This window comes from Triturus cristatus, chromosome 4_1 (assembly GCF_964204655.1).
Source record: "Triturus cristatus chromosome 4_1, aTriCri1.1, whole genome shotgun sequence".
NCBI lineage: Eukaryota > Metazoa > Chordata > Amphibia > Caudata > Salamandridae > Triturus > Triturus cristatus.
Genome location: NC_140585.1, coordinates 782,757,208 through 782,780,358, shown reverse-complemented (window position 1 = coordinate 782,780,358; position 23,151 = coordinate 782,757,208).

Genomic DNA, 23,151 nt, shown 5'->3' with positions numbered 1-23,151 from the left:
TTCTCAACACTTTCTGAGGCGCCCCCGGGGTGACGGTCTGTGAACTTCCCAGGGAGGGGCCGTTCATACCTCCGTGATCCCGACGACTCCTTCACTCCATGGACTCAACATACATTCTTTGTTGCTTATGGACCTAACGTATAGCTGTAGCGGTTCACGACTCGCTTATCCGAACTCATGGAGGGGGGTCCATCTCTGCCATAGTCAAGTTCCGCTAACCATTTTAGCTTAGCAACCAGTCTCTTGTAGTTTAACTTTTTTTTTTCCTTTGCAGGGAGACAGATGCTTCATGTTACGAAGTGTAGGGTGGGGGGAAGTTGGGGGCGAAAGGGGGGAGGGAGACCGTTGTCTCCAGTTTGTTTGTTGTTTTTAGCCACCTACGGGCTGCTGTTCTTTGTTCCTTTGGCAAGCTCCACACACACAAATGCGCTGCCCGCGACGACACACGGCTCACCTCGGAGTACACCTCCTGCCCCGAGGTCTCGGCTGGGGGAGCTTGTTCACACTGGGACCCGACGCTGCCTGCGCTTGCAACTCCTCCTTTTTATATCACTTCCAAAGATGGTGTCTACCTTATCTAGGGCTCTCCACGTAATCTTGTGGAATTTCAACGGCCTACTAGACCGCATAAAACGCACCGCGGTCCTTTGAAGCACCCATCGCTATGTGCCGGATATCCTGCTCCTGCAGGAAACACACCTACTAGGCACGCAATGTAATTTCCTCGCCCGGTACGGGTTTGACAGGGTCTGGCACTCCGGGTTTACGAGGGGCTCCCGGGGGGGTGGCCATTGTACTACGGAAAGGGCTACCCTTCACCTTGACACACGCCGACACAGACGTGCATGGCCGCTATGTGGCCCTGACGAGTAGGATTGAGGGGCATCCCATTAATCTCCTATGCACATATATCCCTCCCGCCATCATGGTCCCGGTCCTCCGTTGCCTCACACAGGTGCTCTCCTCTTTTCCACAAAGCCTGACAGTGATAAGAGGCGACTTTAATGCTGTTTTACAACCCTCCTGTGACACAACGGGTGCCCCATCGGCGGCCCGCCTTGCCTCTGCTAAAACGAGTATCTGACTGGTCCTCGGCCCTGGGTCTTTGTGATGCCTGGAGGGTGTGGAACCCCCTACAGGTCCAATTTACCCACACGTCGGCGGCTCACCATACCCACTCTCGTATCGACCTGTTTCTGCTGTCGGCCGTGGACTGTCAATTGATGTCCGGGTCCACAATCTTACCCAGGGGTGTTTCAGACCACTCACCCGTCTCCCTTCATCTTGGCAGCCCCCCCGGCGTGGCTCGGACGGTATGGCAATTGAATGCTTGGTTCTTGCAAGATTCCAAATTCGAGGAGTCCCTTGGGCAGGAAATGCAGCAATTTGTTTCCACGAACACGGGCTTGGTCTCCTCGCCGGGCACGCTGTGGGAGGCCAGCAAGGCCGTGATGCGCGTGGTGGCTAGGGGTATGGTCCACGCGACATGCATGGAACAAACTGCCCGACTTACACAGCTGGAAGCCCAGGCGGCACGGTTGGAGGAGGCCCAGGCTACCACCGACAGTGAAGACTCCGCCTGTCAGCTCACCCTGATCCGAGAAGAAATTCTGTGGATCTCGATGGAGCCTGCTAAAATGCTCTGGCGCTCTTCCGTCGCGCGGGAATATGGTTGGGGTGACAAAAACGGCAAACTTCTTCGCAATCTGGTGTCCTACCCTAGAGCCAATTGCATTATTCCCGAGATTCAGGACGGAAACGGAACTCACCACACCACCTCCCAAGACATCGCCCAGACGTTCGTGGGCTACTACGCAACCCTATTCGCGGCCCACCCTCCCCAGTCCTCACTGGTGGCCCTGCTGACCGAAACCGGGGCTCAATTGCCCCGCCTCTCCCAGACAGATTCTGAAGCTCTGGACCGGCCATTCATCCCGTAAGAGATACATGGAGCTGTCTCACTGTTGCGCTCCGGCAAAACGCCCGGGCCCGACGGTTACCCCCAAGAATATTATGCGGCCTACCGAGACACATTGTTTCCGCACCTACAGGACCTGTTCAAGCAGGTAGTTGAAGTGGGGGCCTTCCCACCAAAGACGGATGTGGCCACCATAGTAGTCCTCCCGAAGAAGCAGCCGCCCTCCCTAGAGTGTAAGGACTACCGTCCCATCTCCCTTATTAACACTGAAAATAAACTCTTTGCCACCGTGGTGGCCCAACAGCTCCGTCCCCACCTACAAGAACTGGTTCATCCCGATCAATGCGGCTTCATCCCGCCCGGGGAACCCGACATTGTATACGCCGTCTTCACCATGCCCTTGCGCATCGCCACCTGCTCACCTCGTATCTCGCATTGCTTTTCCTAGACTTTGAAAAAGCATTTGATACGGTGGATTGGGGTTACCTGGGGGATGTGCTGGAGAGGATGGGCTTCGGCCTCCCTTTCCGTGGCCCCATCCGGGTCCTCTATTCCATCCCCAAGGCGAGGGTCCTCATTAACGGTGTGGTTTCGGAGGCATTCCCTGTCCGGAGGGGCACTCGCCAGAACTGCCTGCTCTCGCTGCTCCTATTTGCACTAGCAATGGAACCCCTGGCCTCCCTCATCCGCCAGGATCCTCTCATTCGCAGCTGGGCCTGGGACCTGCATCAGATCGACAAAATTGCCATGTACGCCGATGACGTTCTCCTTTTCCTGGCGGATCCGGAGAGCTCGGGCCCGCGATGTCTGGATGTCTTTTCGGCCTTCGAACGGGTCTCCGGCCTCAGGCTCAATCCGGCGAAGTCCACCCTAGTCCCCTTGCATTTTTCTCAGGCGTGCTTCGACTGGCAAACGACCATCCCCCTGCGGAGGCAATCCATCAAGTATCTGGGGGTGTGGGTGGCCCTCCTCCCGGAACTCGAGTGGGCCCCGAATATCTCACCCCTGGTCACAAAAGCCAAGGCGGACCTCAAAAGATAGCAGACCCTTCCCCTTAACCCCCTCGGAAGGAGTGCCCTCTTCAAAATGATGGTCCTCCCCCGCTTCCTATACATCCTGCAAAACGTGACCATTCATCTCCCGGGTAGATGGTTTCAGGAGCTGGACGGAGTCTTCACTTGATTCCTATGGGGTGGAGGGAGAACGCGTGTGTCCCTAGCACATTGCCGCATACCCCCCTACGATGGAGGAATGGGGGTGACTAATCTCCACCTCTACTATTTGGCCACAAGGTTGATTGTAATCCACGATTGGTTCACGGGCGGCTGGTCTGACCCGGCGTATCGAGTGGAGCTCCGGATGTCAGATTTTGCGCGACGCCTCTGTGGAGTGGGGCCTGGCTAGAAGAGGTAGCGTCCCTCCAACACTTCCGTAAATGGGACCACATCGGGATCTCGCAGTTAAGGGATGTTTGGGTGGGGGACTATGTCAGATCGTTTGCAGACCTACAACACCGCCACTCCCTCCATTCCTCCCAATTCTACAAATATTTGCAGTTGAGGCACGCTCTCCAAGTTCATTTCCTGGCCTCCAGCTGCCTTCCTGAATGTAGCCCTCTGGAGGCCCAAGTGATGATAGGGAACCTGGGCAGAGGGGGAGGGGGGGGGGGGGTCCCAGATTTACCTCACCCCGGCACGAATGTTTAGCACTCGATTGCGGTCCTCTCCAGCATGCCCGCGCTGCACCCGCTCTCCTGACGATTTCTACCACATGGTGTGGCAATGCCCCGCGATTGCCCCGTTCTGGGCAGGGATGGAAAATGAACTTACGCAAGCTCTTGGGTGGGAGGTCCCTCATGACCAGCTGCGTCAGATCCTGGGAGTGTTCGACGGCCTTGATGGCTCTCGGGCCGATAAGCGTCTTTTGGGCACGGCTGTGGCGGTGGCAAAGCGTGATATTGCTGCTCTTTGGTCCCAGGCCAAGCCGCCCACCATGAGGGCCTGGAGGCGGGGGTGGACTGGTGTAGTACCCAAGAGGAGTCCCTCTTTGAGGCTCGAGGATGCCCGGACCTCTTTGGCAAAAAATGGGGCAAATGGTTTAATTTATCGCCAGTGTGAAGGTCCAATTGGTGGTATATGTACTGAGCAGTGGGCGTGGGCAGGGTTTCACCCACAAGTGACTTCTGAGCCAATTATGTCTCGTTTAATACAAAGTACTTATATAATGTGTATGTGTGCTACCACAATGTTTTTTATTCCGAAAAATTCAATAAACTTGATTATCAAAAAAAAAAGATGTCTTGCATTATTCTACAGTATTTGCAGTTTGTTACAGATGTACTGGTGTGTAGTGAGTAGTAAACTGATCCAGTAAAGCAATGAGTTTTGTGGCGGTGGAGACGAATAAACAAGAGAATTTTTTATAGCATTTTTCAAGGTAAAGAAAGTGGAAAAGGACAGGGCGCTGACGTAATTAGTATAGCTTAATTTGTCAATCAAAACTCCCAAGTTCCAGGTCTTGGTGAGAGGAGTTGGAAGAGGGCCCATGTCTACAGGCCAGCAGGACGGGGTCCAGAATGAAGTTTGTTCCTTTTTTCCTGCATTCAGTTTAAGGCAGTGCCTGCTCATCCACGTGCTGACTGCCTGCATACAATTGCAAAATGTGGTACTTATGCCCGTATCGTCCTTGACCTGTGAGATGACGATTTGGTTGTCAACTGCGTAGGAAGTCAAGGAAAAGCCAATACTTTTAATTAATTAAACCACCTAAAGGTGTGATGCAAATATTAAATAAAGTTGGGATGAGCTAGTACCCCTGAGGGACCCCGCTTGTGAAAGAGAAAGGACGAGTTGCAAATTCATCTAGCTGGACAGACTGTTGTCTGTCTTTTTTTTTAAAGTTTGATTTTATTAAAGAAGAAACAAAACAAAAAAGAAAGAAACAGCAATATAATGATATAACGAAACCTATTTTGCATAAATGAATAGATAAAGTAGAAGTATATAATGATATAAATCTCACGCTGTATACATAGAAAATGCATCATATAAGAAATGGGGAAAGAAGAAAAAGGGGGAGATAAAGCAAAATGTAAATAGTATAGAACCACTGAAGATATACAGGCAACTATACAAAATAAGTATCATTGCAAGCATAACAGTAAATAAGATTAAAAAAGGAAAACACAATAATAAAATGCAATATTAATTAACTAATTATCTAAAAATGAGGAGGCAAAGGGAGAAATGAAGGTGGTTTCCGTACATCATCTGGTCTGTTCTTAGACGTAACATTTAAAGAGGCAATTAGGGATAAATAAGTTGTCAGAGGGAGCCATAGGAGATCTCTTTTTGCTAAAGATATGGGGAAGACGTAATTAGTATCCAGTCGATGGTGAAAACAAACTGCATTCCATCAAGATCTAAAAGTGACTTTATCAGCCTGTTTCCAATTAGAGGTTATTAAATGAAATGTGATAGCTAACAATAAATCTAGAAGCTTAAAACTGAGTGGTGACTGAGGCCATTGGGAGGAGAGAGTATCAAGGAAAATGGGTGTGTAAGAAAAGGGGATCTGGACTCTAAAAAATGTGGGACTTTGGGGCCAGACTAGTTTCCAAAACTGTTGAATTGGAGGACATTCAAACATATGTTTTAAGTCAGTCGTGGGGTAAGGGCAGGACCAGCAAGTAGGGGGTGTTTCTGATGAAAAAGATGCCAAAGACATTGGGGAAAATAGCACTCGATGATATATGAAAAAAAGGGTTTGTGTAGTGTTTGCAGCCCAAGAGGTCTTATGAACTTTAGACCATACTTTATCCCAAGTAGTAATTGGTCACTCCTGTGAAAAGTGTCTCTCCCATGCCGGTTAAACCTTTGTTTTGCATCTGTCTGGGGGAACACACAAAGATTTGTATATAGTGAATGCTGAGGGGGAATTGTCTAATATTGAGAATAAGTTTCTATACAAAATAGGAAAATCATTAGTACTAGGTAGATTTTGGAGATATTGAATGAGAGAAGGATATAGAAGAGCGTATTGTGATCTAGACGACGAAGGTAAGGAAAATTGAGCTTGGAGATCCGAAAAAGTAAGGGGTTGGTTGTCAGATATAAGCTGAGAAATCACCTTAAACCTCTAGAATGCCAAGATTTCCAGTATATAGAACGATTAAGAATTTGTAAAGATTTATTATGCCAAATGGGTTGTTGATGAAGAGAACTATTAGAGGGGTATGATGAAGATAGTATAGGGACTAGCAGTTTACGAGAGTGGGAAATGATAGGAGAACGTAAAGAAGCAGTGTTGGAAGTGAAGGTTAATATCTCCTGAAAATCGAAAGGAGCAATAAAGGAGTTCTCCATTTTTAACCAAAGAGGTGGATATATAGGAAGATCTGTAGAAATCCATCGAGCAGCTTGTTTTAAAGAAAAAGCGGTATGATACGTTATAAAATCAGGAAATCTAAGCATGAAATATAAAATCCCAACCAATCCTATCAAAAGCCTTCTCGGCATCTAAGGTAATCGCGGCAATAGGGTGATCCAATAAAGAAGCTTTGCTTAAAACATTTAAAAAAACTTGTGAGTTGTCAGATGCAAGTCTCCCATTAACTAAACCAGATTGTTCGGAGCCAATGAGATCGGGTAGAATAGAATCAATACAAAGTGCTTGAATCTTGGTGAAAATCTTGCAATCTGTGTTGACCAGAGAAATAGGTCGGTAGTTCTTACAAAGAGTGATCCTCATCATCCTTGGGAATTAAGCAAATTAATGCCTCTTGAAAAGAGCCTCGGGAAAAGCCATCCACAGCAAAAGATTGAAAAAGAAGTAAAAGATTTGGCAAAAGGATTTTTGCTAAATGATTGTAAAATTCAAAATGATTGTAAAATTCAATGGTAAAGCCCTCAGAGCCAGTTGCTTTCCCACGACGCAAGACCGAAACAGCATGGGAAATCTCCACTAAAGAAATATCAGTTTCCAAAGACTTAAAATCAATGTGACTTGACGAAGGAGAGGGAACAGATTGAAAAAAAGAAAGAAGATCAGGTTGTTCTGTTGGTGTTTCAGGAGTGTTTAAGTTCTTATTAAATGATACAAATTCATTTAAAATGTCTTTATCCTTAAAAATAGAAGTACCGGCAGGACCTTGTAGAGATTATATTTTTGTTATTTCTTTTCTCACTTTTAAATAATTGGCCAGTAATTTCCCAGTCTTGTTTTGAACCCCATTAAAACGAGAATTACTTTTCAATAGGTAATTAGAGGCAGAATCAGTAGATAGTCTATTAAAGGTAAGTTTAGCGTCAATGAGATTTTTCAGAGAGAACTCATTGTTCGAATGATAATACGTATATTCTAAATGTTTAATTTGATCAAGTAATTGACTAGATTGGGCTTCTGCAGATTTTTTTCTTTTGAGGAACAAAATTTATGATAAATCCTCTGGCAGCAGCCTTAAAGGAATCCCATACCATAACAAAGGGAGAATCTGGAGTATTATTAAAACGCCATCTTCCTGGATGAGGAGAAAAAGGGATTAGATCAATATCTACGAGTACAGGAGCATGGTCTGAGATTAAGATAGAACCAATTTCAGATTAAATGGCATGCTGGGCTAGGGACTTACTCAGGAAAAGGTAATCAATATGGGACTGTGAATGATGTGGGGCAGAGTAAAAGCTATCTCTAAGATCTGGGTGACAGTCTCCAAATGTCCACCAACGCGTTACGGCGAATTGTGGCAGTAAATTGCGAATGCATTTTAGGGGGAAGAAACTTAATTCTGGAATGTCTATCTAAAATAGGATCAAAAACTTGATTACAATCACCACCAAATATGATATAATCATCATCATAGGCAAGTCATTTCTCAGATACATTAGCCCAAAAAAACGTATCGACCAAAGTGGGGGCATAAACATTAAAAATAACTAAAGGAATCTTATCTATAAGAAGCTGAACAATAACCCAACGACCCTCAGTATCAGCCTCTTGTTGAACAATGGAAACATGCAGTTTTTTGTGACATAAAATTAAGACTCCGTTTTTCCTGCCCATTGCCGGAGAATTAAATACATGTCCCACCCAAAATCTCTTCAATTTTGATGCTTCATCTTCAGTAATATGAGATTCTTGGAGTAAGGCAATATCAGTTTTTAGCTTAGCGAGGTGAAATAGCACCCGTTGCCTTTTAATAGGATTGTTTAATCCTTTAATTTTCCAGGTTGTGACCCTGAATGTAACTTAATAAGACAAGTATGAACAGGCATTATGCTTACAAAAACAGAGATTAAAATTGAGAGAAATATGTATGAAAGGAAGAAGAGGAGAAGAGGAGAATTGTTTTAGAAAAAAGGACATGAGAGATGAGAGAGGTGAGAAAGAAAAATAAAAAAGAGAGAGAAGGGGTAGTAAAGGAACCATGTAGGAAAAAACACAAAGAAGGAAGAAGGTATAGAACAAAGAGACAGTACAAGTCATACGAAAGACGACTGAAAAACATAAATACAGATACAAAGCGAATGGGGAGTGACTACACCAGAAGATGATGACGACAGCAGCGAAGCTCCACCGAATACCAAGGGACTACAAACAAAAATGTCAATGCAACAGGAGGATCAACAGGTAACAAAAATTGTAGAAATAAAACATCTGTGTATGAAAGGAAGAAAAACTAAACATGAAAAGAATAACGGCGTTAGGGTGAGAAATATAAGAGAAATCTATATAACAAAAACAACAATATTAGAACATTATGAAAATATAAGCGAAACAACACTCAATGAGTAACCAGGACAAGAGAACAACTACATAAACCAAGACAAATATATTAATCAAGCAGGCTTTGAAGTATCCATAACATCAGCTGCATGAAGACCAAGGAACTCTCGTAGCGCCACAGGATCTTCAAATGTTGTAGTCTTCTCTTTATATGTGACCTTGAAGAGACAAGGATGAGGAAGTCCAAATGTGGCGTTAATTGAACGTAATTGAGGTTGTAAATCGAGAAATTTCTTTCGACGTTCTGCTGTAATCTTAGCTACATCTTGAGAGAAAAACAGACGATGACCTTCCCAAAAAATTAGCTTTTTGGATTTGACAGCAGACAGAACTTGAAGAAGGTCTGTGTATTGCAGTAAAAGCATGACGACACCACGTGGTTTGACAGAAACTTTTGGTCCCAGTCTATGAGCCCTTTGAATGTTAAGTGGGTCGGAGCCTTCAATATTTTCAGGAAGACCATAAAGTCCAAGGGCCATATTATCAAGAACGGGTGCAACATTATCGCCGCTTTAGCGGCAGGAAACTGTTGCTAAAGCTACGATAAGGGGCTTGATAATATGCCCTAGAGAATTTCAATGGAAGCCCAGGTTTGATGTCCTTCTCACCGGAACCTGGGCTTCTATTGGAATTCTCTAGGGCATATTATCAAGCCCCTTATCGCCGCTTTAGCGACAGTTTTCCAGCGGCGATAATGTTCTTGCCCGTTCTTAATAATATGGCCCTAAGATTGTTCCTGCGGGTTCGGTTTTCCAACTCTTCCGCCTGTTTCTTGAGTAGAGACACTTTAGACTACAAACTCGAAATACAAGAGCAAGAGGCTTGGAGAGACTCTATTCGTTGTTTCACAGTAAACACTTGTGAATCCAAGGAAGACCATTTATCATTTAGAAATCTTATTAGTTTCCTCAATGAAAGGTTTCAAAGCACGAATCTCTTCAAGGATTATATCCTTGTAGGTTGAGGGAGGATTCCCTGGAGAGGGCGGGTCTTTCTTTGGCCGTTTGATAGAGACTGTAGGTACTTTACTTGAGAGCTGCGTTTTTGGAATCGTTCCTGAAGAGTCATCAGGTTTGTGAGAGGGAAGGTCTTCCATTGCGTTAAAATTAGAATTAGAATCAGAATCAGAATACGCAGGAACTTTAGTGGAGGCAGAAAGCTTTAGATTCTTTAATCTCACCATAAAAGTAAGTTGGAGTTTAGTGAAACGATTAAACTCTTAAGACCAGACTTTTAAAAACCTTAAATAGCTGTCCAAGTGAGACTATGCACAAGCTCCAACCCTTGAAACTTAAGAAAGAACCAAAACAAGCAACAATATATTGGTTGAGTGTTCACCTCAAGGATGCATTGAAGGGATTACAAAATGGCGGCTGTTCTCAGATTAAGCAAACCACATTAGTACATGACAGAAGAAAAAACAAAAGTAAACAGCGCTTCTATGATATAGAGGCTCATTCAATGTGAACAAGGAAATAAAATGGCCATTATAGCTCATGAGGCCAAGGAGAGGCATCATGAAGTATGTTTAGCGCGATGGGGTGGAAACAGCATTTGATGTGGTTGAAGGGCTCACCGCTGTGTGTAGAGACGATATCCAGTGCCCATAGCTTGTAGTAGAGGGGTTTCCCTCCCGCAAGGACGTTGCGTCGGGATCGATGCTGCGGCGCTCCAGAGCTACGCGGCCATCTTGCTTGGCGCGTAAGCCACACCCCAGACTGTTGTCTGCCTGATAGGAAGGATTTTAGTACATTCTAGGCCTGACCAGTGGCATTGATTTCTGTCAGACGTTCGAGCAGCAAACTGTGATTTACTGGATCAAAAGCTGCAGAGTGATCAAGCAGGATCTAGAACCTTTGTACATCGCACAAGTGCCTGCAGTACAGTGTAGCAGTTCTGGGGCTTGTATCCAGTCGTAGTAACGAAATTCATTCTTTAGAGGAACTTCCAATTATATATTCCATTAAATTCATCTTCATGTTATTCACCTTAGTATCTGCTATTCTAAAGCTGAAAAGAAACACTGTAACCTAAGATGACGTTACATAATACACGGCCTCCTGCGTAAAATAGTAATTTTAAATATCCAATGTAAAATATACTGGTTAAGTTCTTAGACTCTCTGGAATGTGAGCAAAGTACAAAGGACATGCACCCCTGCTTTTACACCGTGTTTGTGGAAATCGGAGCTGCAGCTTCTACTCCCATTCCTATATTAAATTGGGTCCATGCATGGTAAACGCAGCAATTCAACTGTATCTAGTAGAGTAATGGAAAAACTCCAATACATAAACTCCCTCCACAAGCACACTGTCTACCACATCAAAGAGCTTGGCATAATCAATGAAAACCGAATACAATACAATATAGCGCCATTCATTAGTGAATTGCATATTGTTCACGCAATCTTTGCATATTGAGACATTGTCTAGTGTAACTGTTTGAGGAGATGTTTTTCTTCAACCCATTTATGCAACATACATTTCACAGAAATCTTCCTGGTAGAAGATAAGATGGCAAATAGTGACATCTGATGGCATATCCCCAGGATCCTATGCTGTTTAAATAAAGGAACAATAACACTTTCTCCAACTTTCATGTAATATTTGAAGTGTTTAAAATAGATTTACATTACTTTTCCAGTGCTCTGGCCCAATAATCACTATTTTATTTAACTGGCACCATTGAAATCCCAGCTCGCTGTCAACTGTGATTTTTTAAATGCGGATTTTGAATGACATCCGAATTGGTGCGGTCGACAGTATCCATTTTGCTTTTGCTCTGGAAGAGACAGACTCCCTATTACCGTCTTCATTTCACTGGCAAAAAGCATACTCTGAACACAAGCTCATTCGGGTCACCCCTTTCCAACTCTCTTCAACACAACATACCAATCAGAACACCTTCTGAATGAGGAACCTACCCACAGAACACCTAAAGGCAACAAGCAAACCCAGCTACTAACTTCACATACAAGTACAATGCTTCCGCATACAAACCCCAGCAGCACACATCTTCACCACTCCACTAAAGCAGGAAGCTCCCAGGAACACACTATTTGACCACCCCAGACCACTTCAACTCTTTCCGGCACAGATTTAATGCGAAAATAAAAAACGACCAGACAGCATCTTACCATACAGATATACATAGTGGCCTACAGAAACACACTCTTAATATGTTTCAACACTATACTCTAAAAATCCATCTGAATCCTTAGCATAAACAATTAACAACCTTAATTCCAACTCAATTCCCCTACTCTCCCATTAAAAGTAAGTAAAATGCTCAACATCGTTCTAAACAAAATGCACATCCTAATAACTCCTGTTGGAAAGAAATTAGACTGCACAGTGCTCCCCCATCTCTCTGACCACACACGAAGAAGGCAATTGGAAATATACCTTCAAAATTCTCAGCCGGACTCTGAAATGCTGTGTTTATGATGCCACAGATCTTCCAGATCACATAAATTATAAAGTACAAACAACATTAGTGTATTACTCTAAATGACCCGGAAGCACTTATGTGAAAAAAGAGTGGGAACAGGGAAATACAGGATCTGTGAACAATGGACAGAACTTCCTCAGGAAGGTAACACCAGGCATCAGCCTCTAACCCATCACTAGCAACCTTACCCACCACTAGAACTGCTAATGCAATTACTACAAGCCACAAACCCACATAATACAACTTCGACCAGAGCCATACTTGCAGCAGGTTTACAAACTGTGCTTGATTTGAGCCGGTGGGGGCCACCTGCATTCATTTTTGGGTACCAGCACTTATTTTTCCTCATCAGATATTGCCCACTCGAGCAACAGAGAAAAAAACACAAATGAGAAAGGAGGAGGAAGAGAAAAACAGAAAAACGAGCACCAGGGAGAAAGCAGGGGCTAGCAAGAATAAGATAAAAGGGCAGCAGTGTCTGGTAGTGAAATACCGAGGCTCGAGATTAATTCAACACTTCACAGCCTTGTTATTCTGCCCACCGATTTTTAACAGCACCCCCGAAGCAGAGCTTTGAGAACCGGCACTCATTATTTTACAAATTAGGTACTCTGTACAAACACTGACAGGTGCTTGTAAGAGGGGTGTAAGACTCAAACACCCACTGCAAACCTCAAAACAGACAACTCACTACATAGGTTAAGAGGTCGCAAGACTCGGCCCCCTTTATGATCACTTTCTTAAGAATAACCCACGGCCTCCTCATAACTCACCGGGACCATCTGTGATTCATGTAGGAACACAATAGCGGGCAATCTCCACCGGAAGAATCACATTTGGTATAGCACTGTGGTATTCTAGAAGCCCTCCTTAATACAAGAGTAGCCCCCCTCGGCTCCAAGGGGGTCCTTCGTCAAAAAATATATCTTCAAGTCAAGTACACACATGGGGCATATTTACAAGCCCCTATCACCACAGGCACATCACTTGTAGTGACGTTTCTGTGGCGATATGTGCTTCGCCTTATTTACAAGGCAGCGTTAGGCCACTTAATGTGGCGTAACTCTGCCTTGTAAATAATGCACCCTTTCACAGTATACCTAGCGTGAAAGGGGTGGGCAATGGGTGGTATGGTGGGCGTTCCAATGAAACACCCATTGATTTTGATACTGCCCCATATTTACAAGGGTGGCGTAAATATGGGGCAACGCCAAAATTAAGACCAGGGAAAACCTAGTTTATGGTTTTAATCTTTTTTACAATTTTTACAAGGTTTAACAAAATCGCCACCTACAACCATTGGCCGGTGGGAAACGATAAAAGTATGAATTATGTAGAGAGAGGAGAAAAGCATCCAACAAGCTAGAAAAGAAGATGATCAGCGGTCTAAGTACGTCCTGAGTCCCGATCGAGTGAGCCTAAAGCCAATGGGGGGACCACGCTATCTGATTCGGTGCGTTCACCTCCGGCGGGAGTCGTAGTGGGGAGTCTGAGGATTCGCAGGTATCTCGGGCATGTGAGTTCTACAAATTTGGAGGTTAAATATGTAACCATGGAGCCCTATGTCTTATCAAATCTGGGTAATGTGTGAGAGAGCCCTGCTGTGACTCTCTCCATGCCCACTACCTCCCAAACCCTATGTAGCCAGTCCAATTTCGTTGGGATATTCTTCGTTCCCCACCTAGACAACACCTGCTTGGCGGCCCCTATTGCTAAGGGGATCGGAAAACCTGGTTTAACAGGAGACACAAGGATTATTTTGAATTTCTCCTTGTTTTTGCTGTTTCCATGTGTGCTGCGTTGTGCAGCACACAGAAACAGCAAAAGGCCTTTAATTGTTTATGTGAAGGAAGGTCTTCCATGTGTGCTGCATTAAGTTGTAAATATGGTGCAGCCCTACATTTCAGACGTGGCGGAGCGTGGCATTAAGCCAAGGAAGCTAACGCCGCCCTCCATCACTTCTCTGGTAAATATGCCCCAAACTTCCATGTGGCTCACCGTCTTCTCACGAACTCTCACATAGGACAGCAATCTCTCTAGAAATAAAGTATTTGTCAGGGCATCCCATGCTTGCACAACCCCCCACCTCCCCCCTCCCCCTTAACGAAGAGAATGTGGACCCTAAAATGCAGTCCCTGGCAGCATTTCAAGTCCTCTCTCAAAGGAAAATGTAACAGCTTGACTCGAAGGAAAAGTGCAGTTTGCAAACATAGACTAACTGGGACGTGCCATGGGGGCTGTGCCAAATGCAAAAACAACAGTTCATGGACAGAATGCAGAACAATGTCATACATTCACCGGAGTACAGCGATCTGGGCCTAAATCCATCGTTATTTTGCTGACTACGCCACCCCAGTTCAGACATGGCCATATGCCAATCAGTCTTGACCCTGTGCCTCATGGGAACAGTCCAGCCCGAACTGCCAAGCCATGTCTTCCCTGGACCGGAATCAAGCATCCTAGTTACCGGTTTCGGGGTTTCACCCCTCTTCAGCCAGGATAGCTTGATTCCAGTGGCATGGAGAGCACGGGACTCACGTCTGAGCATACCCGTCCCACTCGGGGTGACAAATGCAAACACAACAGTTGATGGACAGAATGCAGAACAATGTCATACATTCACCCCAGTACAGCGATGGTGTCTGTGCCAGCTGCACAGCTCTCTTTGGGAATTGTCATGGATGTTCATGTCAGGTGATAAGAATTCCCCCACAAACTGCCTTTCTGCGTGCAAAGCTTTCTTGCTCAGATTGTACTGCATACCTCAAACATAGAAAACAGATGAAAAAGCTGTCATGCGAGGAGTAGGCACGATCTGTAGGCAGCTTCTATCCTGAGGGGCTGGGCCCACTTCAGGGAAAGTAAGAGTCCATTAGTTATTAGAGAATCAGTCAATGCAGTAAAGCACTTAGCTAATGCACTGTTCATTTTAACAACCTATCTACAGGGACGCGCAGCTCCACGTCACTCATTTCATGTTCGACGGAGTTCTAGGTTAATTGTAGTAGAATTATGAGGAAAAACTCAGGCGAAATGTAAAGAAGCATTGGTTATACTTCGAAATGGCACACTTAGCTTCCAAAAAAGACACCGCTTAAACACCACCGCGCCGCTTCCCCTAAAAACAATTACAGGTGGCACAACCAGCCCAGCACGTGCTCAATTTCCAATGTGTCCTTCAGGAGCAATTCGCTTAGGCAAAGGCCGGTTATGGCATCGTGTGCAGACGGCTGTTCCAGTAACCATGACAGACTTGGTTTTTTAGGGCGGCTCTCTCAGTGGCACATATGGCCCGTTTAATTTGTGAGCATCATTTCTACAGCAAAACGGGATCGCACACATTAGCTCTGTCGCAGTCACATGCTTTCACAAGGAAAAATGGGCATATGTACAAACACATTTTCCCATAGACACAGAATGGGTAAAAACCTTTGATACATCTGGCCCAATGAGCGCCAAATGTACGAATTTAACGCAAACCAGGGCACCATCAAAGCATGCTGCACTGTGTTACTGAGGGGAGCACAGGACAGAGCCACATCTACTAGAATTGGCCAGCTGCTATAATCCTCCCCACTGGCTGCCTAACAATGCTGCCTTGCGCAATGCACAGGCTCTCACACCATGGTGCAGAGGTGAGTATCTGCCGTATAGGATAGTATTTCTACTGGATGAAGGGCAGTATTAACAGCATTGTAGGCCCCCAGGCAAAGCAGTGCACTGGGTCCTGCCTACACAACCACTCACAGAAATAAAACTGAATAACAGAAAATTAGTGTTAAATTTTGGTCTTCATGGGGGCCCCGGTGGCCGTGGGGTCCCCGGGCAACTGCCCAGCATGCCCATGCGTTAAGATGTCACTGACTTGAAGCATAACTTTCCAATACAAATTATATACATAAACAAACTCAAAGAACCCACATATTGGATGTGTGCTGTGCAACACATGCAACACAAAACACATGCAATGTGCTGATTTTTGGAGAAATTAATGTAATGTTACCTTTTTTATGCATGTTTCACATAGGCTTTAGTTTTGATACAAATCCCACTCAAGCTATGTTAGTAGTATGTCAGACTTTGTGTCAAAACTTAATAGGCTTTAATGCAGATTAGTCCCAGTAATACCCCACCCCCCCGACATTAAGCCGCGCAAAGCACTTTACGCACGGAGAAAAGGGTACTTTTCTAGCACAAAACTCCTTTTGCCATGGATAGTAAATATAATGCGCCACATTGCAACAGCAAAGCCGGAGTGAATCGGGGCCTTTTTGTATAAAACAAGATGAATGTCCTGGAGCTGATCGACTGGCTCATTTCCTGTAAAATATGATGTAGCCCTGATAATCTAAAACAAAAATATTGGCCTATTAAAATAGTGCAAACCATAAATTCTTAATTGCAATAACAAAATATTGATTCCAAAATATTGTACAACAAAAATATCCATAGCTAAAAAAAAAATACCTAATACAATATTATTACAATATTGAGTTTTAAAATTAACAAGAATATCAAAACCTGAAATATAGCGTGGAAATCAATATAATGTAAAATTACTAAATGTAATTGAAATTAACTTTAAAATGTTGTAATACTTAAAAACAAAAAATTCTATAGTTAAAATGTATTTATTTTGTAAGTATTCTTTGATTTTTTTTTATTACAAATAATCAAAAAATAATAAGAAATTATTCCTTTGTAAATCTTCATCTGTAACTATTTTCTAAGTAACAAAAAGGTAGTGACAAGCCTGAGTTTCCAAAGTTTTTGTCAAGCTGATATACAAATGAGGGAATTGAGACAAATAGCCTGTACTCCCCAAAACATAATGGACTCAGAAAACCTCTTTCCTTCAGGCGCCCTTTGCTGCACTGAATTTTACTCCACAGGCAATTTTCTGTGTGGCATATACAGCAGTGAAACTGCTCAAAGAATTCCAGCCTCAATGTAATGCCACACAAGAAGGGGAAGAGCACTTCCACAAACAGGGACAACATACGTAAATTTTGGTCAACGGCCACAGCATTTGATATACCCACTGTAGCCTAAGCACAGGTTGATGTTACCTTCAATCTATCAATCAGTAGAATTGCAAAGCGCTTCTTGTCACCCAGGAGTGTATCCGGGCGCTGGGAGGGTCCAGTTGATTAGCTGATTAGCCAGGTCTTCAGGGACTTTCGGAACTCAGAAAGAGATGGGCAGGTCCACAAATTAAAGGGTATCTCGTTCCATGTCTTCAAGGCTAGGTAGAAGGAGCGACCTTCGCATCTGCTACGTCGGATGTGGCGGGTGAGGATTAGAGAAAGGGGCGCTGTCTGGTCGGCAGTTGTGTAGGGCCTTGTATGCATGGGTCTGGATCTTGAACTGGCATCTTTTTTGTACAATGAGCCAGTGGAGTTCTCTGAGGTTCGTTTAGGGAGAGCCAGGACGAGTCTGGCTGTGGCATTCTGTATGGTTTGTAGTCATCAGAGGAGGTGAGCTGTGATCCCTGCATAGAAAGTGTTGCCATAGTTCAGTCAGCTAGAGATGAGGACTGGGGTGATGGTGCGTTATGAGCTTTGGGGTAGTCATTTGAATATGTTACGAAGTATGCAGAGGATGAAGAAGCAGGAGGAGGAGGCTAACTTGACCCGAGTCATCATAGTCAGCTTGTTGTCAAGAATGATGCCTAGGTTCCTAGCATGGTCAGTGGGGCTAGGAGTAGGTCCGAGTTCCGAGGGTCACGAAGATGCGTCCCATTGGGCGCCTTTTTTCTGAAATTCAGTACCTTGGTCTTGTCCGTGTGGAGCTTCAGGCAGTTGTCCTTCATCCACTTGACGTCTGTTGTGGAAGTTGATCTTAGTGTTGTCTTCGGAGAGGGAGAGGATGAGTTGTGTGTGGTCGGCGTAGGATATGATGTAGAGTCCATGGGTTTTGGCGATGCTGGCCAGAGGTGTCATAGGTTTTGAAGAGGTGGGGCTGAGCAAGGATCCTTGGGGTACTCCACAGATGATTTCCTTGGGTTTGGAGGTGAAGTGGGTGGGGAGGTGGACGTTTTGCGTTCTTCCGGTAAGGAAAGAGGTAATCCATCTGAAAGTGACTCCTTGGATGACTGTGTTGTGCAGTCTTGTGATGACTGTGTTGTGGGAAACAATATCAAAGGCTGCTGTGAGGTCTAGGAGGATCAGAGACGCAGTCTCTCCTCGGTCGAGTAGGCCCCGGATGCTGTTGGTTGCCATGATGAGAGGCTGTCTCTGTGCTGTGGTTGCTACCGAATCCGGATTGGGAGGAGTCGAGTAGGAGGTTCTATTCAGATGTGAGGAGAGTTGTTGGTTGAAGTCTTTTTCAAATACTTTGGCCAGTAAAGGGAGCAGGAAGATTGGTTGGTAGTTGTTGAGTTTGCTGGGTCTATCGATGGGTTCTTTAGAAGGTCGTTGACTGCAGCATGTTTCCAGTCCTTGGGGAAGGGGCCCATGATAATTGAAGTGTTGAGTAAAGTAGTGCGTATGTGGCTAATTCTGGCTTCGCCTAGGTTGACGATGTGCTGAGGGCATGGGTCCATTGTGGCCCTGAGTGGACTGAGTTCATGATGGAGGCTGTGTCCTCTGGGGCGAGCTGGCAATGTAGTCATTTTGGTAACGGGATTTGGCCATGCCATATTGTTATTAAGAGAGAGAAAAAAAGTGAAAGGGGTCTTTCATAAAAGATACACATGTATTGATTTAAAAAAGGAGAGAACGTTGTTTCAAAGATATGTAGTATACTAATGTTGTATTCATGCCTCAATATGTGTTCTAAAGAAAGAAGAGCTCACGGGCAGAAAAAACTGTATTCTTTTTCACATTTCAGATCAGTGAGTACATCAATGGAGAATAAAAATGCCCCGATACCTTTGAACCAAATAATAAATGTGATCATAACTGAGTTTTAAAACAAAAGACATACGATTCTTGCCTTATCTATTGCCGTTAGTGCATTTAAAATCAGCAGATTCTCCCCATATTGAAAACGTAAACAATGTGGAGTATCACAAATTAAGAATGTTACACAAGATATACCATCTGAGATTCTTTATAACAGATTCTGCATGACAGATGAAGGATCCAAAAGGAGAAAACATCCATTTTGTGCAAATTTAACAGAAACTATGATTTAATATGTTATCGTTTAAGCTGTATTAAAGAGACTAGGTAAGTAACATTTTTATGTCAGGACCGGAGACTTCGGATTATGATTTCTCTTTCTTCACTGTTTATTAAGAACATTTCACAGCAGACAATTAAAACGGAACAGGTGAAAAAACGAAATTTCCCATCATTCTTCATATGACGACATTACTAGTACACCAATTAGGCAACGATACTGCCGACAAAGTCCCAAAGCGCCATCTCCATTCCTCTTTTTTTGCTGATCCGCTTCGAAGTAAAGTGTTTTTCTATTCATTTCTTTGTTATTGTGTTATTTTACAGAAATGTACTGGGATATGTACAAAGGAAGTGGAGTAGAGAGGCATTAGCCTTCCTGGCTTAACGCCTCTCTCCTCCACTTTGGAAACGCAAGGCTGCACCATATTTAGAAGAATATGGTGAAGCCTTGCGTTTCCCCCTGCGATAGCGCCAAGTTTAGCAACTTAGCGCCAACGCAGGCACCCTTGCACCAGAGTGCAAGGGTGTCTGCGTGCATGGGAGGATTGTTTATGTGTGGGAAGGTGTCCCTTCCTGCCCATAAACAGTCCTAGAAATGCCATTCTGTCACTTTCATGCGTGCTGCGTCATGCAGCACACATGAAAGTGACAAAATTGAATTTTTTTTAAAAAAGGGAACACCTTCCTACACATCAACAAACAATGGCAGCACACATGGAAAAGGCAAAAACGAGGAGAAATAATGCATTTCTCCTCGTTTTGCCATCTTAAGACCAGTTTTTATCTGGTCTTAATTGTGGCGCTGCCTCCTATGTACGCCTCCCTTGTACATAGGGGGCTGTGTCAAATTGACCCACTTCCCACCCCTTTCACGCTTACCATAGTGTGAAAGGGGGCCTTATGTACAAGGCAGCGTTCAGCCACGTTAAGTGGCTTAACGCTGCCTTGTACATAAGGTGCAGCCCCTATCGCCACCACGTCACTATAGGTGACGTTGTGGTGGCGATAGGAGCTTGTACATATGCCCCTTAATGTTTTGATGCATTTAGTGCCGCAGCGCTTGACTGCATTAGTCGCACACGACATGAGTGCTAAGGAGGCGGTAAGTGGAGCATACAATCACTCGAACTTCGGTCCTATTTCTAGCTCACTAAACGTGTTTTCACGCTCTGTGCAGTAGCCCTGGTATACAGGGCATCGCGAGCCACGCTGCCTCGCACTGCCAAACACTACTGGAGTGCATAGCAAAGTGTAACCATACAGACAAGCTTTTCCTGAGGGGCCAGTGTCATTATATATATATATATATATTTATTGGATCTTGTAATGCACTGACGTTGTCATGTGATCAAGGCTCTGTTGAGCCGAAACGTTATGACGACAACCTTACGAAATAAATAAGAACTTTAACGAAGGTCCGTGTCCGCGAGTGTTTTGGAGTAACTGATGCCAAGTACGTCTTCGATGCACCAGCGGCAATTGGATATATATATATGCAAAAAATAAGCAGAGAACTCTGGGTAGTTCTCAAGTTTAGGTGGAAAGCAGCTCCTGTATAGAGAACTCTCAACACCAGCGACACTCTAGATCTGCTCACCTCAAATCTCTGCTTTTCTATCAAAATCTTTAAGCATAGGATTAGCACAGTGCTATCCACGCCGAGATAGAAATGGACAGTCTTTTGCCATTTCTACAGCAAAGTCTTAAAGCATAGGACTAGCACAGTGCTGTCCTTGCCGAGCTGTAAAATGACAAAAGCCATTTTATATATATATATATTCACTGAAAAAACCATAGGTTTCACACATGTTATAGTTAGCTGGACATTTCACTCGTAAAAAAACAATGAAATTCCCCCGTTATAGTTAGTTCAGCTAACTATAACTCGCGCGCCCGCAATCCACTGCTGATGACGTCACATATTACATCACTCATGACATGGTCAGTGACATCACTGATGACATCTCAAATGATATCACTGATGACATCACTGATGACGTCATCCATTGAATATGTGTTTCTGAACAATTTTAATATGTTTAATATATATAGGGAAAGGCCTGTTGAAGAATGAGTGGGTGTACAAGTGTGTAAATGGATGATTTTCTGTGGTGCGTAACTGACTCTATAAGTGAGTCATTAAATGTATCTTACTGCAGACTAGTGACTAAACTGTGTAAATGTCTGTATGTTTCTGTATATTGGTGTATAAGTGGCTGCATGTGTTTGTGAATACCAATATGAGTGTCTATATGAGTTATTGATTGCTTGTCTCAGTATCTGTATGGGTTCCTGAGTGTTTGTGTGGGTAGGGTGTGTGTGACTCTATGCATAGATGTGTGAGTGGGTGATTCTATGGGTGCATGGTTTTAAGAGTGCATCTGTGATGGACTGTATGGTTGAGTGAGTGTATGTATGGGTGTGTTAGGGATTGAATGTATATCTCAGTGGTACATTTGTGACTAACTACATATGTGAAAGGCAGTATATGTGCGTGTAAGAGTATATAAGTGGGTAGATGTGAGAGTGTGTGATTGAGAGAGTGACTGTATGGATGAGTGTGTGCTTGCATCAATGATTCTATAAGAGTGTAAGAATGTGATACTATTTTAATGAGTAAGTGAACTTGAGTGTGTATAACCACATAGGTGAGTAAATGGGAGCTTAATTATTTGCATGACTGAGTAGGTGTGAGAGTACCTCTATGGATGATTGGTAGTGTGTGAGTGTCTATATAGGTGTATAAATGCATATGATAGTTTTGTATGTTGTGACTGTAAGTATGAGTGACTGTACAGGTGAATGAGTGGAGGTGTATGTAGACCTAAGAGTTAATAAGTGGCTATGTAGTTATTGGTATTGCAGTATGTATGGTTTTGAGAATGGAACTCTTACATTTTGTTTCGGTGTATCAAAGGTTATATTAGGGTGTGAGAAGATGTGGTAATTTATCACATGGATGACGTCATCAGTCATGTCATCAGTGAGGTCATTTGAGATGTCATCAGTGATGTCATGAGTGATGTCACTGACCATGTCATGAGTGATGTAATATGTGACGTCATCAGCAGTGGATTGCGGGCGCGCGAGTTATAGTTAGCTGAACTAACTATAACGGGGGAATTTCATTGGTTTTTTACGAGTGAAATGTCCAGCTAACTATAACATGTGTGAAACCTATGGTTTTTTCAGTGAATTTGCAAGGTTTTTTAAATGCTAATTCCTAACTATAACATGTGTGAAACCTATGGTTTTTTCAGTGAATTTGCAAGGTTTTTTAAATGCTAATTCCTAACTATAACGTGTGTGAAACCTATGTTTTTTTAAGTGAATTTGCACGGTTTTTTAAATGCTAATTTATGAATGTATTTTTATATTTTTTAAATATTTATTTTACAATAAGCTACCTATATATATATAGTTATAGATTAACTTTATCCTGCAATATGGAATGGCTCAGTTTTTTTTCTTTATTATTTGGATAGAGTTGAGCAGCATAGTTAATATCTTCTATAAACTTATAAACACTTTTAAAAATTTGTTTTGTTTTTAAGGGTTTTTGTCTGTGCGCGCACCCGCGCACGGTGCACGCATGCGTATGTAGTCCGTGTGCGCATGCGTACGCGCTCCACGTGCGCATGCGTACGTCGCACGTGCTCCATACGCGCATCCTTGCGCACGTGCTCCGTTCGCGCATGCGCGCGTGCTCCGTGCGCATACGCACATGCGTGCGTGCTCCGTGCGCGTGCTCGGTACGCGCATGCGTGCGTGCTCCGTGCGCGCACGGCAAGTCATGTGATTTAGAAACAACACTTTTCATTGGTTTATAGTAGTTTCAGTTCCAGAATCTTCTGACACCACACCCCCTCCCCT